Source organism: Siniperca chuatsi, linkage group LG15, assembly GCF_020085105.1.
Source record: "Siniperca chuatsi isolate FFG_IHB_CAS linkage group LG15, ASM2008510v1, whole genome shotgun sequence".
Classification (NCBI taxonomy): domain Eukaryota; kingdom Metazoa; phylum Chordata; class Actinopteri; order Centrarchiformes; family Sinipercidae; genus Siniperca; species Siniperca chuatsi.
Window position 1 is genome coordinate 7,040,077 of NC_058056.1, and position 19,054 is coordinate 7,059,130.

Consider the following 19,054-nt stretch of genomic DNA (forward strand, 5'->3'; position numbering starts at 1 on the left):
ATTTACTCATGGCACATAACACATTTCTCGGTAATTTTCCTGTTATTTTAAGGTACTGTAATCTGTAAAGGTGCATATTGCAACTTTAATTTATGTGGTCAACTGCTGAGTTAAAACATTGTCACCTTGTCAACATGTGCAGCACATCAGCATGGTTTCCTGCACATGCCAGATTGTTATTCAGGTCATGCCGGCAAAATGTGTAAAGAAATATCCAAGGTCGCAGGGCCAATATGTTCTTACTGTGTTGTATTTCTGTCAGACTCTGATGTGTGTTATTCTCTCTCCTCTTCTTTTGCATGAGAAGGTGGAGGTTTAAAGAGCATTAAGTAAAGGTACAGTGACAAAAGGTGGGGCTTTGTGGTGCCTTAAGTGCCTGCTGTTGTCCTTCAGTTAAGCATTATGTATTAAGTCTGCTCTTAGCACACTACACATGTATTAGCTGGAATGGAAATCATTGTTGTCGTGGGTTTATAGTCAGTAAACAGAAGAGGCCACTATCCTTTGGAGACAAGCCACCACACCTACCGTCCCTACATCTCAGGTTAGAGAGGTAGTGACATTTACTTGAGCTGCTTAGTGTGTGGGGAAGTGAATTACATGCTACTGGAAGAGGCTAACATGCATTGTGTACGTACAAAGAAGGCAAGAGAGCGTGGGACTTAGTTTAAGTTATACCTCGAGAGGTTGGAAGAATTTCAAATAAAGCTTACAAAGTAAGCAAGACAAGTGGCACAGGCCACAAACTAATGTAATATCATACATGGAATGCATTACTCTCCAATGGAAGTTCATTAATTTCAAATGAGAGAATCCATTACGGCAGCGTGTGTCATTGCAAATGCACTGCATCAGGGTGACAGTGTTGCATGCGTACTGTAAAGTGAGTGCCATTTGGCTTACACTAAAGGAAGTATGTGAAATGTGTATGTGAAAAGAACATTTTGTCTGTAAATCAGCTATAAAAGTTTATGTAACACAAACTGATCATTTTTCTCCGTGCACATTTAAATTACAGGACTTAACATGACTCACATGAAACTTACATGCAGGTGATTAGCAGCACAAATCCATTATAGATTAAATGTGATCCAGGCGTAACATTGCAGGTAGGCTACATGGTGCAGTCTGTGCTTTTGCCCTCCGAGATACCAGTTTGCCTCAGGCCTTATGGAAGCATTTTTCTGTTTTTAATAAGCAAACACCGAAAACTGAGGACACACTGCAGCTACTTCAGCAATAGCAGCTATACAGCCTTTACAGATGCTAACGGCTCTGCCTTAAGGGAAAGGCCAAGCAGTTGAAAACTGTACCTTAAAGAGGACAGGTAGCTATTGCTAACCTTTAGCTTCAGCAGCATGTTGTGTGACATGTTGCCTTTGAAAAACACTTGCACATTGGGGGTCAAGTTCAGGGCAGTGGTTTACGTTAGCTCCATCATTAGGGTGTCACTTTAATAGGAACAGGCTAACTTGATGTGGTTCAGATACACAGGAGGTAAATAGTTGAAGCTCCTCTCTGTGTGTGTGTAGGTGTGTGTGAGAATATGTGAGAGCATAACAGTGGACCTATATAAAAATGAATGAGCTTCTTTACACATGGAACCTAATAACAACCGTGAAAATAATTATGTCCACCAAAACAGTGATGTGTGAAATAACAAAGACAACCATGCTGTGTAGCTCATGTTGCTATCAGCTGCCTAATTGTCTGTGTTAGCCTCTGCTGGGCAGCAGGAGGGACACAGTGTCACACATGATGGCAAAAACAAAGCCTTGACCCTTACAACCCCAGTTGGAGTGGCTCCATAACATTCTCCATCCACAGAAAGAAATATCAGATTGCAACTGACCTCAGCCCCGCTGCATCAAAATCCCAGTACCGCCATAAGAGGCTTTACTACAGACTAGAGGCGGGTGAATAGGGATAATTTAATGAAACATTAGACGAGAGCACTCCACAGTCCTTTAACAAATTGCTTTTCTGACTGCCAAGCTTGGCTCAATTTGGGTTGCCTGAAGGAAGAGCTGAGTGAAAACACGAGAAAAGAAAAGGGGAGAAAGAGCATTTATTCACCTGCAGCGTTCAGAGGTTGGATATAATAGTGTCAGAAAAAACAATTGAAATATAGAAGATGAGGCTGTCCTTTGATGGCTAAGCCTTCCCTAGAAAGTCTACTTGTGGATTTATGAGAACTTTCCACAGGACAGATTAAGTATGATGGGAGGCTGTTGACTTCCGACCAGAGAGAGCAGAAGGCACACTTCCTCTTATCCACAGCCACCTATGGGCATAAACAGGTGGCTGCTGGGTACTGGCACTGTTTTTACTGGCAGTGCTAGGTGAATAAAGGCTGGCCTTATTAAGATGCTGGCAGGGCCTAGGGAGGCATTTTCATGGCATCACAAAGTAGATTCACCCCTCATTACCTCTTTGTGCTACATAGTGTTCTTAAGCTTGGGATTTCAAGCTGGCCACAGAGTAAAGCCTTGAATTAGCTTAATGAGAAGAGCCAGGCACATGACTTAAACCTCACGTTGAGCGAAAGTCACAAGCAGCCACAAGCAGTCAATATGATTATTGTGTCTGTGTGCTGCATTCACAGATGTGGATGGGTTTTGGTTTGTGTGTGCGGTTAAAAGAGTGGTGACTTACATGCAAGAGAGTGAATTATGCCCATGTTTGCATGCATGTGCCCCTGTCTGCTTCTGCTGGATGTACATTTGTGTGTTGATGTGACGATAATTGGGACTCAGGCATTTTGATTCTTGGTGTCTCAGTAATGAGGGCAGAGAAAGGCACACATCCCTAAAATGTACTCTCAATTGTAGTCTCATTGTGGCTTTACTCAATTCCAGTGGGTGTAAGGTAAAGCGTTGTTGTAGCATACATTGAAAAGTCTGTCCGACATATACATTTATGCAAACTACAACTGCCAAGTAATAGTAGAGTTTAGGGTTGGCTTCTGGTAGAGAGTTCTATTTTATCCAGAAAATACTCCGATTCGTTAACAAAGAACATCACTTGAGAATCCACCAGCTGCTGAGCTTTACATCTCATACTGCTGATCGATTTTCAGATCATCACCCTTTTTACATTGATTTCCTTCCTGCAGAGAAATAATCAATCACAATCAACATTTAGTCGCCTTTATTGTTACGTTATTGACTTGTGGAGGGTTAACCGCTGTCTCCGTCCTGGGTCAGTTCATTTAATAGAGATCAAGCTGAACTCAAACTCAAACTGCAGGCCATTACTCAATGTGTGTAATTCCTATTGCCTAGTAAATAAATATGTTAATTGCAATGTTGTATGAAAGATGTGGAACATTTAAAAAATGTAAACTTCCAAAAAGTTTATATTTTAAAATGTTTTAATGGGATTTAACAGCTGAATAATATCCCAAATGTATGAAAGATGTGGAACATTAAGAAATTTGAACGCCGTTTCTAGCTGAAAGAATGAATGAGTAGATAAGACTTGGAAAAGTGTGAACATGTCTAAGCCCTGTGTGTGTGTGTGTGTGTGTGTGTGTGTGTGTGTGTGTGTGTGTGTGTGTGTGTGCATGCCTGCTTCCTTGATACTGAGATATAAAAAAATCACTAACCGTTCTTCCAGGAGCTTTCATGGGTGAAAGGGGTCATTGGGTAACCCTAGAAAAGTCCAGGGTTCTTAAAATTTTAGGCACTTGGTTCTTCTAGGAACCCTCCAAGGTGCTCGAGGACTTATTCAAATTAAAAAGGGTTCCTCCAGAAGCTGTGAGCTGAAGAAAAGCTCGTTGGAACCCACTGTGGTGGTCCGAGGTTCCTGCAGGAGCTTCTAGGTTGCTGAGGGTTTTTCAAGGTACAAGGTAATTTATTTATAATATTACAACACAAAGTTGTATAGTGAAATGAAAGTTTGTAGTCCCTTCATGCTACACACATAGAACATAACAGATAATTAAATTCATATTAAAATAGGGTAACATGTAAAATAAATAAAATAAAATAAAACAATGTAGCAGATCAACTGGACCAGGCAGGCGCGACGGCAGCTGCTGTGATCACCCAGGAGGAGAGGAAAGACAGCCGGGATAGGAGCCATGCTGGCCCAACTTTCCTCTGTTGGATAAAAATAAAGTATTATTATTATTATTATTATGAATATGGGATTTAACACTGAAAGAGCTTCATAATCCCCCGTATGCTTATTTGCATGTTGTTACACGTTCCTTGATTGTGTAGTGTACAAAATGCTAATTGGATTGACGGAAGAGGTGTGTCGCATTGTCATTTAATCACTGCTATGGATGACAATTCAAAAAAAAAAAGGGATGGAGCAAATGTGTCAGGCACAGACTGTTAATGATTAGCATTCAGCAGCAGCAGCGAGGTATGTGTGTGTTTGTATTTGTGTCTGTGTGCATGTATCTGCAGGAGTGTCTGTTCTTGAGTGTGCTGTTCTGCGAGACCATGTAAATGAACTCTTTGACCTTAGCTCTTGATCAAACACAAAAACCTGTTTTCTCTTCTTCCCTTCCCTCATTATTATCCCGCTATTTCCTCCGTGCATTGTCCGCCTGCGCGCTGGTACACAGGAACTGTCAATCCACGTGGACTGACAGTGCAGAGGTCATTGCAGACCAGGTCATTGCAGACTGTGAGCATCTGCCAGAGCACACAACACCGTATTTTTTTTTCATTTTTTTTTTTTTTTCATCCTGCTGACAGAAATGTAATTTTGTGGCATGAGCTGTGTGGCATTCCACTGACCACACAAGAGAAGAAAAACAAACTGGGTGGATTGTGTTCAACCATCACAGGATGTTCATACTACTAGACTGAGTTAAAGAGTGAGAGATAGATGAGCAGAGGCAAGGTCACTGACTGTGAGAAGAGTTTGAGCCGTGACCCAAGAGGGCATATGTGGGGTCAGTGGCTGCAGTAGTTCTCAAGTACTTCTTAACACCACCCCTAGCTTAACAACTTGCTTCACAGTAGCTCTGTGAGCAAAGACTTGGCTATTGGCCCATAAATCAAGAGTTGTAAATCAAGTTCACCGTGGCCTTTACCTTTGCACATGACTTGCCAAAACCTCTCAGCTTGGTCTAAAAAATCTCCATTAACCCATTAGTAAATGCTTACAGCCCTGTGATCTGTCTATACACTCACACACACTTTCACAGATCTGTAGTATGCATGATCTAAATGGGGTCTACAGGCTTTTTGTCAGGTAATGCTGACAAGCAGAACATGGAAATCACATTAAACCCTGCATGCATCAACAATGTGCATGCCTGGCTGTGTAGACAAGTGTTAAAGCCTCTATGGCAGCAGTCTGGAAAACATACCTTTGATCAAGAAATGTCCAGGAACACAGTAAATCCATAAGCAGGTGTATTTATTTCAGCCAAAAACCCAGGAGATTGAAGGAGCATGTTTGGACAGCCATGGACTCAGATCATGCTTTCAGGGCCAGTAGGTCTACTCTCTTTGTACTTCATTGTAAAAGTAACCGCAAAGTTTTTGAGAGTGACCCATTCACAAATTTTGAATCTTATATCCAGTCACAGCGACATCATATCTGTGCCAATGTTCTCTGTGGCTGTAGCTCACTGTAGTTTGCCTCAGTCCATTCACAGATGCATTTTGATGTCAGTGGACGGTGGCTGAGATAAGTTTCTTTACACCTGAGGGCTGTTGCGTCAGTACATCACAGTCTCAGTGTGGTCTGTTAGATTTTGTTGGATTCTGTTACTAACACCACTAAGGAGAATGAGACAATATGGTGTGTGAAAATGTCTGTAAACACCCCGATACCACGAGGAACAAGTGTTTCTTTCACCTAATAACTTGTTTCTTCATTACCATCACTGTGATTTGGTGGAGTTATAATTGTACAGAGTGGATAGCTGCCATGGCCACTTAGCCAACACAGAAATGTTTCTCCTGTGCTTCCTAGGTGCTCAAAATGAGCCATTGCCACATTATTGTAACAGTACATGCAGTGTCTATTGTGTTAGCACATTTGTCAGGCAATAAGAAGTGCAGGCAGATGTGATAAGGAGCTTAACAGCCAGGTAAACATGCTCACTGGCAAACCCTGACTGGGCTGAGAGTTTGCCGTTGAGAACTTTTTGCACAATGCATATTGGTATACGTAGGCACTGCTGGGCAGACTCTGCAATATGGAGGTGCTGGAGTGGACTACATATACCACCAACACAGGCTGAGTGTCCACATATTAGCAAATTAAACACCTAAGTTATCCATTTGTCCCTAAAAGACATAAACCATGCTTACATTTAGCGTATAGTATGCTGACTAAGGTTATTATAAGGTACATTCACTCAAGTACTGTACTTAAGTACAATTTTGAGGTACTTACGTTACTTGAGTATTTTCATTTTCTGCTAGTTTATGCTTCTACTCTACTTCACTTATTATAATCTTATAAAACAAAATGGATTGTTAAAGATTAAATCAGTGGTTCCCAACCCTTTTTTGACTTGTGACCTCCTTGTCATGTTTCAGATGTCTATGAGTTGTTAGCAGGTCTATCGAACAGACATTTTCCCTCTCACATGGTTTCATTTAACTATAACTATATTTATGCTGTGGTATTGGTATTGGTATTTTTACTTAAGTAAAGGATTTGAATACTTCTACCACTGAAGGCCGGTATGCTTGTTGGAACAGTGTCTGAAACACAAATCCGACAGCAAAATCACGGACAGTCACGCTCAGATTACATTGCGATTGGGGTTGGGGCAATTAAGGCATTGTTTGATCTTCTCTCTCAAGCTTTCTTTTTCGTTCTTCACATGACTACTTTAGGTACTTCTTGTTTGCGCGACACCAAGAATGCTTTCAGGGAGAGACTGTCTAGAAAGTGGGTGCGTCCTAATTTGTACAAGACTATAAGACACGCAAAAACAGAGTTCTTGAAGAGAGATCAGGGAGCATTATAATGCACCCACAAGGAGGCTGCAATGGCAGACTTTTTGCCCCACCTTGGAGCGTAGCCATTCAGAAGAGGTATTAACATTTTTGGACGATACATCATATGACCAGAACCAGCATTATCTCAAAAGTAACAAAATGAGGCCTTGTAAATGGATGTAGTCTGTGGGAACTACCTCAATTTACACTTTAAGTTTTGTTCTGAAGCAAAAGTGGAATTGAATGTATTTCATGGCAACATTTTCCACCCAGTGTTTTCTGGTATCTCATAGGGCAGAGAAAAGAATTATGGCATCACCTTAGGGAGTAACTAGTAAGTAGCAAGTCCCTGAGAGTTGGTGCAATCCTGCAGATTTCTCAGCCAACCTTTTTGCTAATGGAGTTGCAGAACTATCTCCTGCAAAGAGGGGAGAACAGCTCAATGAAGCAGTGGAATGACAGGCAATAGACTGGAAAATATGAGAAAGAGAGAGGGGGATGGACTCAAGCTGATGTGCTTATTTGCCGCTGCGGGTACCAAGCAGAAATCTTGGTGTGCGAATGCATTTTAAGTCCCCAATGTATAAAAAAGTAGACACAGTCCTTCTCCTACCATACAAATTTTGATAGATCAAACAAGCCCTCGGATGTTGTGACTTCTGGGCTTGCTCGGTTTTAAGTTCATACAGAGCTACAGGGGAAGGTTTGGAGTTTAAATACTACTCAGTCACAATGCGGTTAACTGGTTTTGTCCAACTTTATGATAATAAAGTCATGTTAATTTTGATAGCCATCTGTAAAAACTGCATACTGGATCCGTCACTTTGTAGTTCAGATCACATTTTCTAACAGTCTTTGTTAGAGATAGACAGCTTTCATTTACAATGGCAGTGTTATTGTAAAGTAAATGGACTGGGGTTGGTGAGATGATTGTGAAAGTGTTATCATGTGCAAATGACTGAGGCAATAACTAAAGGCAGGCAAGGAAAAGCAAAAAAGGTAGGTTCTTTAACAGATGTCCACACACAAGCTTTGGGTTGTCAATGTGATTTCTCAGGTACCAAATCGCAGCCTACCTGGCTTTTCTAAAGCTGAAGTGTACCACAAAACTAACCACTATTGCCATTCATGACAGCTTGATGTCTTAGTCTTGTATGAATCGTACAACACAATCAAGTCTTTATTCAGCAGTGAAACAATCACACATGGTCATCTGGTAGCAAAATGCAACGTTATCTTTTCGCTGTGCTATTCAAAGAAAGAGGGGTGCTCAGTGATATTCTTTGCTGACAGCACTCAAACTGTTATTCTGTTAGAGAAAAGACACCGTGTGCAACATACAATCTACCATTGAGACAGTTCGCCAAGATGAGTGATTATATTACAGATAATTGCTGACTCACATGTTAATCAGTGATGCATTGAAACTTGTAACATTCCTTGTTAACCTTTCATCCTGTGCTAGCTGACAAAGCTGTAGGTAGCCTAGAGGCGTAATGACACAAACCGTACAGTACGTTTTTAAAAAAATTAGCATTGGCTAGATTGAGTTAAAGGGACAGTTCATCTCAAAATCAAAAATACATATTTTCTCTCTTACCTGTAGTCTGTTTGCCTCTAGATTGTTTTGGTGTGAGTTGCCGAGTTCTGGAGAAATCGGCCATAGAGATGTCTGCCTTCTCTTGAATATAATGGGACAATATAGCACTCGGCTTGTGGTACTCCTTTGAATATGTGTTTTTAATGTCAATCATTTCTTACCATTGAATGATACTGTGTTCATCAAATGCATGTGAAATACGCCACTTTCACACATACACAGGCTAAGTCGAAAACACGGGAGCAGCTTATGTACTATTTCTACTGTATTTTGTAGGAATGGACCAAAGCTAACTCCCTAAAGCAGTGATTCTCAGCCAGAGCTTTACAGTTTTTGAGAGCGGGATAGCTGGTGTTGCTCTGGCTCACTGGATGTCTGTTCTGCTGGACGATGATACATTATAGTGACTATAGAAGGGTACTTGAAGAAATTACTTGAAAGAAGCAACTGAGATAGCAGCTGCCCAATCAGATCTCACTTTAACAGGATAATAACATTCAGGTCCCCAGAGGCAGAAACGAGGATGTGTCATAAATTATGAATTTCTCAGAGAACAGATATGGATGGCGGTGTCATGCAATAATTGGCACAGCACTTTGCTCCAAGTGAAGCTGGATGGTGGCTGAGTGATATATGCTGCAGGCACCTACCCCGAAAACACGCTGAAGTGATTTGCAAAGTCAGCGTGACACAAAGAGGCACCCCCAATTAACATGTTGACCCAAGGCTCTATGATGTGGCAACCTCATTTCAAGACCTGTAGGGCAGCATGGTGGGAAGCAACAGTGAGTTAGAGGAGCCTTCTGAGATGATTGAAGGCGCGTTTAAAAATACACCTGTTTTATTAAACCAACCTACAAAGTGGTGGTGCAACACAAAAAACGGGCTCATCCCTATTAATATACAGTATGCATCATAGATTTAAGTGATTTAAAATGTTGGTTTGGTCATTGACACACAAGATGAATTAAAATGAGGAGAAAAAAAAGCCACTGCCAGCTAATAAGATTAAATTCAGGCACAAGCACAGTGCATTTTACTGACACCAGGATAAAAGGTTCCTGGCTAATAAAAGCTGTAAGTATTTTCAAAAATGCAAAAGAGTATTCTGTTGTCATTATTCACTTTTTAAAAGGGACACTTCACCCAAATACAAAATAACAATAGCCATGCAGATAGTGTTGGTTTATTTGCTAATGCACCATATGTCTCCAGAAACAATGTCTCAGTTGTCCCAGTCATAATAATTACAAATCAGAACAGCCCTCACAGTCAAATACTAGATACTGATTGGCTGGTATTGTCACGCCATGAGACATTTTTTAGTAATTGCTGCACCCCCCACTGAATTAAAATCCCTCCCGCATGGCCTTAGGGGCTTCAGAATTTGTAGCCACAACAATCACAAAAGAATGTGTAGGCACCAACACTTTGCTGTTATGTTGATTTTCTTTGTTACGCGTCTAAACAGTTCCTTCCAAATAATCATTCTCATTCTCTCCTGCTCTCTGCCTCTCCTCATTGTTTTCCCGCAGGTGAAAGAGTGAACGGATGAGGTGGAGGACTTCTTCCTCAGCGCACACAGAGACGACACCTTGCACCGTTCATCCGTAGGAGGAGGGGAAAGACTTGGTATTGTTTGTTGCCCGCAGGAGGAATTCAAGGTCAGTACACAGTACGCTCTCACACACACACACACACTCACACACAGAGTCAGGTTTGAGAACAAATAAATAGATGGAGGGAGCATCTTCTTTTCTATTGGCTGGTGTTTGTATTAAGGAGCCAAGTGAGATTTTATGCATAAGCTGCATCACCCTTATGATCAAATAATGGGGGAATAAATGAAGAATCTGTTCAATATCTAACACAGAATAATAGATTTTTTTTAACAATCATTGTTCAGATGAAAGAGTTAATTGGCAATTTCCAAATGTTCTTTTTCTCCTTCTGTCCTTCCTTTTTTCTTTCAGTCTTTTAGTTGAATCCACTCTTCCTTCCCTCATATTTTGTTTCCTTCCTTGTGTTGCTTTCTTCGTCCTTCTGTCCTTTATCCCTTTTTTTTTTAAATGTTATGTATCTAAATAAAATCACTAATCAATGCTTCCAAACAAACGTTGGGCTGTGCAAGGTTTTTTTTCCCTGTGAAGTCCACACACTGGGAAGAATTTGGATTTTAATTGCTTCCCCATAGATTGCTGCCTCACTGAGAAATTGGGTTAATTGCATAAGAAGAGAGAGCCACTTGTGACCTTCGTTGAATGTTGCCAACTACAGTTACTGAAGCATGCGTATGGATTTGCAGTGTTGCATTTACAGCTTATTTAGTCATAGCTATAAAAAAAAGAAAGAAAAGTGATAGCCTGGATGTCTGCCTGTTTTATATGAATGTTGACATCGGTTTCAAAAAGCTTTTTTTAAGTTCCAGTCCTGCAAAGCTTTCCTGACAGGATCATGCTTGCTGTGTAATTCCTCAGCCTACATGTGTCAGCATCAGGGCATCAGGCATATGGAGTTGTTCAGTGTTGATCATTGTTGTCATTGCACTGCAGGTCGATTAGACTTGCTTTAAGGTGAAGAGCAAATGGAGCATTGGAAGTAAACCTAAAGTGTCTGGTTCCAAGATCATAAGTGCATCAGTATTTCTTTGCTTACTTCAGTTTTTACTGTTATTTCTTTCTTCCTGTCTTATTTATTTTCAAGGAGAGTTGGCCAGCCATAACCTTTTCATATCCCTGTATATTCAGGCAGTGATAGAAAGGAGGGATTCAGCACAGACAGCTGTGGAAGGAATCAATCAGACCTGCATGAACTGAGCCCCTCACATATCTCCAGCCTTCTGTCTGTCTTTTCTTCTTTCCTTCCTCCCCCCTTCTGTCCTTTTATCCCTTTCTTCTGTTCCTTCCTTCTGCCTGCCTTTTGTTCCTTCCTTCCTTCCTTCCTTCCTTCCTTGCTTCCTTCAGCCAGTCTCTGGTTTCTTCCTGCTTTCCTTCTCTCCATCTTTTCTTCCATTCTCCCTCCTGTCTTTTGTTCCTTTCTTTTCCCTCTGTTATCTTTTATTCCTTCCTTCCTTTCTGCCTTGTCTTCCTTTGTTCCTTCCATCCTTCTCTCTCTTCCCTCCTCATTCCCTCTTTCCTTCCTTCCTTCCCACTCTTATTCCTTCCTCCCTTCTGTCTTTTGTCCCTTCCTTCTTTCCTTGCTTGCTCTGTCTGTCTAATTTCCCTACGATTTTCCTCATTTTGCTTCCTGGTGACTGCGAACAGCTCACACCGAGCCAATGATAGCTGGAGATGAGGTTAGGGCCGTGACATTCCCCTTAGGACCCGTGCCTGGCACAGAGTCCTTGTAGAATATTCCACCAAGTTACATCACTAGCTGAGGATAATAATACCTGTTTTATAGGTTGAGAATCCCAGGGCACTGTGAAGGACACGCAGGGTCAGCTGAAAACACAGACAGACTGTAAATTGTAATTTAATACCAGGGAGAGCTGATATTCAGTTCAATATATGATAAATGAGTCGATATTGGACTCACAGAGGATTTGATTTGGTCTTATCGTGCTTGCTGATCTTCCTGAATAGTCCAAATTCTTTTCAGATATCAGTGTTTTTCATTCAGAAGTGATTCTTGCTCATGGACTCACAGTGAGCATGACCATCAGAACGCGAGTTCATCAGGATGGAGAATAGAAATAATAAACAAATGAGTTATATCAAGTATTACGCCTGTTACCTGACAAGACATTAACATCTGTGGACTTAAGTGAGTCAAATACATAATATTACGTTTGGCCTCTAGTTTGACGACAGTAGTGTTAAACATTATTGGCAGCTCAGGCAGTTGTTGACACGGAGCAGCAGTCTTGGTAAAGCCCATGCTAATGGACAAAATAAGGTAGGGCTAATTAAAAATAATGAGCTGTGTGGTATGTAGCCATATAAACGTCTAATATGAACCTTTAGAGCTAAACAAAGTTTCACATCAGTGATGTTTCAGTTTGCCATTGAGATCCATCAGCCTCTACATGAAACAAATCTCATTTACCTAATCATACACCTCCTGGACAGTACATTTGAAAATAAGGAAACACCTCTACACATTCAAATTGCCTCATTTACAGTATTTTTCCTAAAGTGGTTTATTTAACCAATTCCATTATATCCTGCATTAGAAATAAGAACACATGTGGAATTCATTACATATTTGTGGAAGCACGAGTTGTGTTCCCTCGTGCTTGAAATTGAAAGGAATGCTTGAAAAATGTACTTTTATTGACCTTCAGAAACATGTGTACTTAGCGGTCGACAACCGTTAAGTATATTATATACTTAATATGCATGACATCTAGGATGTAAATAAGAAGTTTGCACAGGAGCTGGTGTGACCATACACTAACTGTGAATCCACTGTAATTCAATATGCTTCTGTCTCTCAGTAATTTATTTTTACATAATGACTTTATCCAACTTTGGATGGCTTTGGTGAGCCTCTGACTTTTCCTTTAACACCACCATGAGGTTGACATTGTGGTTTTACGTGACATGTCTCAACAACTATTTGATGAATTGCCATGAAATTGGTTTCAGACATTGTAATAACTTTAGTGATTCTCTCTCTGACTCTCTCTCATCTAGCACCACCATCCAATACTTTGATTCATGACCAAATACCTGCAAAACTAATGACATTCGCATCAGCCTCAGCTGTACTTGTGTTAGCATGCTAACGGGCTAAACCGAGATAGTGAGCATGGTAAATATTTAACATGCTAAATCTCGCTACTACAGTAAGTTTATGATATTTTACTCATATGGTGTCAGTATAATATTGTTGGGACTTTTTTGGTTGTATATTAGAATAGCATATCTTCCTGGCTTTTATTGAGTTTGCCCACTCAGTCTGTGCGTCCCCTCCAGAGGTTCTCCAAAAAAATCATTGTGGAGATTTATTTGCCAATTTGCTCTTAAAGGTGTACTTGTAATGCACTAGTCAAAGTTGAACACTTTTAGCTGAATATGCATGACACACCCAAAGCTGCTGTAAGGAATGGTATTTACATTTAAAAAAGCGCTAAGACATTTGTGCCAGGTGTATTAACTTACCCCTCAACTCTATCTAAATAGAGGTGATTATTCTTAATGAATACCTAAGAACTACAATCTATATAATGACAAAAACTTAATCACTACATCATTTGTAATAATCAGTGAATATCAGTAATAATAACAAATCAGTAAATCTCCAGGAAATGTCCGATTCTCCTGCTGCTTTTTGTCTGTCCAGAAACAGGCTCCTTGCCTGGAGGAGGACAGTATTCAGTCTATCACATCAAACACAGACTAATTGATTTGCCAAATAAAGATCTTCCTACAGTGCACCCCCAACCACACTCCATCCTCCATAATATGAATTTTAATAATAGCCAATGGAATATTGATGTGATCTCAATATGTCACTCCTCAACATAGTGAGTAAGTGAAGTCTATCTCTCTGTGGACTGATTGTATTAGGTTGTAATGAGCTGGGGCTATTTGGTTACAGAGTTGATTAGACTTTTTATCTTTCAATTTTAAAGTTTCCACTTTTGAAGTCATGACTTTGTTGAACACACAGATTGGCAAAGAATGCGACTGTTACTTTTGAATGTACTTGTGATGCCAGCATTTAACAAGTATTAGTTTTGTTGATTCCTAGTCAAATAAAATATGAATGAATGAATGAATGAACTTTATTTATATAGCACCTTTCATGCACAGAATACAGCTCAAAGGGCTTTACAATTCAGGAGCAAAAACCAAACAAAATACACAAGTTTAAAACCATACACATTCAGCTGAGTGCGTTTTTTTAGGGAGCATGAAAGATTTGATTGCTGATGAGAGGCTGACATTGTTGATGTTTTCGTGGATTTTGGTGGGTTTTAGGGTGAGCTTGAGTAGCTAGATGATGAATGAGGGGTGCCTGTTTGATGGCGGTGTAGAGTTCTGATGGCACAGCCTGACATTTGTTTTTAGCTGGCATAGCTAAGGAATGGGGTTAAGGTTAGGCAACTAATACACTTGGCTAAGGTTAGGGGAAGAGTCTGGTTACAGTTAAAAAAAGCAAACATTAGCTGGACAGTCTCTTGCATGAAAATCAGATGTGCTACATGCCTATCCACCACCCGACCTCCACACCCTTACTTGTATGCTTTGCTACATAAAGGGCATACTACTTCCTGCATTGGCACTGAATGTTGGCACTGGTTTCTCTATGGGGGAAGGTGTTACCATCACTCCCCACTCCCCGCTGTGCTGAGCTTGGTGTTTCCCTGTGGGGAGTGACGAGATCAAAGCCTAGACGCCAAATATCAACGTTGTACATGCTCTACATTCACATAAAATTATATTCCACATACGTTGGCAGGCTGATCTATGGCTAAGGTATGGTTAAGGTTTGGCAACTAGTCACTTGGTTAAGGTTAGGGAAAGATTCTGGTTACAGTTAAAAAAAAAAAAGCATTAGCTGTCATGGACAGTCTCCTGCATGAAAATCCACCATCCACTCGACCTCCACACCCTTACTTTTATGCTTTGCTACATAAAAGGCACCCTACTTCCTGCAATGCCACTGACTGTTGCCACTTGATGTAAATCCTGCGCTGCAGAATCGTCCAATATGAACGTCATTTCAAGAGGTATTGGTTAATGTCACTTCTCTCTCTGTATCAACTTAATAGCTTAGTACCTGAACAATAAATCAGCTGGTGGAACATATAGTGCTTGGATGCACTGCTGAACACCTGCATATTGTCAAGAGGCAAAAGGCCTACTTTCTGTGACAGGAAGAAAATAAAACTGTTGGGCACATGGCCCACTGCAATAAAAGTGAAGTGCCCTCAGTTTTTTGAATAATGCAGAGATGCATTGTTTCCTTTGCAGATATCTTTTGAGAGTGGGTGTGCTTGTAAGCCTTGCCTAAAAGATCTGTAAAAAGAAAAAAAAAAATTTATATATATATATGTGGAAATATATGATATGCTTAAAACATTACAAAAAACAAATTGAGTTCAAAGAACTAAACCAAACTTGACAGTCAAACAAAATCTGCTACATCCCACAGTCATGCAGATTATATAAAAACTGGCTGATGAAACTGTAGCAGAGAATCTTCTGTGCAGCATAATGTGTTGGTTTTTTTGCCTCCTCTGACTGAGCTTTGATCAGAAAATGTCTGGATGGTGAGATCTCTGAATAGCTCAGCCTCCTACAGCAGATGTTTATGAACTTGTCCCAAAACTGTCACCGTGGTTGATGAACAGGAGCACAAGCCCCAGGGATGAAGGTTTGAGTGCAGGATCACATCAACCCCTTCTTCCTGAATCTTTCAATGGCCCAAGTGCTCCTGTATATTAGCTGTTCACCCACCCCCTGGAGCTGCCTGATTTGTGCATCCTGTTCACCTGCCTCACATGAGTAGATGAAACTGTAAGTCAGCCCTGTTGTCAGGGGTGTTGTTTCTCATGTTTGCTTCATTACAGTTGAGACAATGAAGTGCCAGCGGCGGTTAGACTGTACCTGGGGTTTCAACATGTGCTGCTACCCAGTAATACTTTAATTTGTGCTACACTAGGCTGTGATTTAATGAAGTGCTATACAGGATTTTTTGTTTGATAGATACAGATTAATGGGGATAGAAAGAATGAGATGCAGCGGATGTCTCAGGTCCATGGTGTCACTGACTGTGTAGAAGGAGAGCTAGTTAACCAACTGGATACCTGGGAGCAAGAACTTTTAATGAAGAAACCAATGCTTACAATCTCATTGCTGTAGTTGGCTTATGATGTTATGATATGGTGATGCGTGTGTGCTTTTGAGATCCATTGTCATATACTTCTAAAGAATACATACTGCATACAGTAAATAGGCTATACATTCTGCTCACGAAAATCATTTGACCACTTTTATACCAACAATTATCCCGTGTTTCCGCTTGAATAGTCTGTCAGACAATGAGCATGCGATACAATGAGCTGTATCAACCAACAACACTGAATGGTTTTCACATTTCAATGAACACCCTGCAGCTAATCAATTTGCTACTCCCCACAAGAAATACCAGACAAACAAACAGTTAGCTAACACTAGTTAGCTGGCTGACAGGAAACACTGATTCTGCTAATGTAATTCAACAAGTGTTGCCAGTAATTACACACATGTAATCAAGAGTAGATGAAAATACATGACATGTTGTTTTCAGGTTGTATTAAGTTGTATTCAAAGGTCCAGTGTGTAGGATTTTGTGGCGTCTAACGGTGAAATTGCAGTTTGCAACCATTTGAATACCGCTCGCCTCACCCTCCCCTTCCAAGCGCGGAGGAGAAGCTAAACAAATTGTTGTTGGCGCCATCATCCACACACCAGCGGGCGCTGCAGAAAGAGGTTAATACATACATCCAACATACAACGATATTCAGTGATAGAAAATAAAGAGGTTAAAGGTTGTTGATTAAGTAGGAATCTTGATCATACTGGAGTTTCCTCTGTGCTCCACAATATCAGCACACCCAGAATATTGATATTAATTTTCATGCATCTCAAAGAACAACATAAGAGAAGAGCTGCTAAGTGATTAGATGAACAAGAGAAATCCAAACAATTACACATGCATGATTACACATCAAACTTATGAACAATAATTATCCTCAAACATTCATTTTGTCATCTCATCAACCTTTGCCAGACATGGATGCAAGCTGCCAAAATGTTTAGTGCTGATGCATTTTAAACTTTAGAGAACTGCCAAGTCATTTCACTGTGATGTACTGAAAATATTATGACCCTGGCTCCATAATTAGGCTCAGTGTCGTGGTTAATGCTCTCATTTAAAAGCTTTAGACATTGTGCTGTTGTGGAGAAGTGGAATTTAATTTAATTTCAACACAGGAATTGCCTTTGTAGTTATTTTATTTATGAATAATCTCAGTATTTCCAGTATTGTATCAGTATTGATACAATTTCTAGCTCTAAAAAAATGTACGTAACCGGGAACAGAGAAGACATGTATAATGGTATGAAACTAAACCAGTCGGTTATATTAGTTTTTACTAACTGGAAGTGCAAAAAGATAACAGTATCTATGACAAGCAGGATATCACTGACTCATAAATGCATTTCATCCCACAGCTCACAATCACTCCTGAGCCATCATCCTATCAAATACTCTAAAAGAATGTGAAATTGGATCTCGGAAATCTCAGCATTAACCCCTATTCGAGAGTGTCAGACATTTGAAGGGAAACCTTCTCAGTATACTATCATCATAAAAAAGACGGCAGCAGCCTGAAAAAATGCCTGCCTTGATTAAAAAGTATTGACTGAGAATAGAAGGGCAGCCAGGCTTTTTTCTATAAGTCAAGGAGAAAATACAAACTCTCAGCTTTCTATGGTTTTTTGACCTGTAGTTTTAGTCTCACCCTCTATTTAGCCTCTTGAAGCCCAAGGCCTTGTGTGGTAGACTTGACAGTCTTTTAAATAGATGATTTTCACTTAGAAGGTGCTTGAATGGAAATTTGTTTAACACTACCATTTGTATCTAGCACACTTTGATTGCTAAATGAACGTGGGGGATTTCTTTTTTCCTCATCTTTGGCACAAGTAAAAACACTATAACATGATACTGTACCTTAGATGGGTGTATACAATAGGAATGGACACAGACAGTACGTTCTGCAGCCCATACAGCCTTTTGAGTGATGAGTAACAATTACTGTATATGGAGTTGACAGTGTTGGCTGAACAGCTGTTTGTTCTCTCAGAGCCATGACTCAGGGCTTCAAATCTATCTAATGTGTTAAATACTTCTGATGGGTTGGGAGTGATATGTGCTATCATCTTTCATCTACAACTGGCCCAGTTGTACTAAGAAGTCTAATGCGACTTATGGAGTACATATTGAAAAATGAGCCATTAACATGTGCGCAATGTTTTACTGATATGAAAGCAGTTCAGATGTTATACATTGAGACGATCTTTGTTCAGCTAGTGGTAGGGCCTAAAGGACACCAATATTAATTGGTTGGTTTATGTCCAACACTTTGGTCCAAAGCAAGATTTAAAAAACAGCAGGTCAGATTGCCATGAAATTTGATATGCTTAGCCCCAGCGTTATGGCAGAACTTTATATTGATCAAGTCCTTGGGTCATGGAATATGGCAACAAACTATTAGGTATGTAAGAGTAAGGCAAGTAAAAAACTTGGCTAAAGATAGAAAAAGAAATTGGAGACCATTAATTGCAGGTTTGAGACAGAACACCAGCTCTGGACTCAAGCATGAAAGTCAGACATGCTGCATCCACCACCTCCGATATTGGGACACAACATTGGCATTGGATGTTAATCATGAGTTGCTGAACTGCCCAATATGGATGTAATTCCTAGCGATACTGGGCTGGTTCATGACAAGTCTTGAAAAACAATGAGGCAGTTACATGACATTTGCTATGAGTATTTATCAAATGCTAACATTTTTGGTGACCACCCTGACCTT

At 40.3% G+C, this 19,054-nt stretch overlaps 1 protein-coding gene across 2 annotated transcripts in view; it reads left to right on the plus strand.

Annotated features, from left to right (window-relative positions):
* Positions 1-19,054, plus strand: part of LOC122861485 (leucine-rich repeat and fibronectin type-III domain-containing protein 2) — a 128,517-nt gene that overhangs the window by 33,161 nt on the left and 76,302 nt on the right. For both annotated transcript variants that reach the window (XM_044165945.1, XM_044165944.1), the window contains one exon: positions 10,059-10,187. The gene's annotated coding sequence lies outside the window, so the exon portion shown is untranslated. The remainder of the gene's footprint in view (positions 1-10,058; positions 10,188-19,054) is intronic.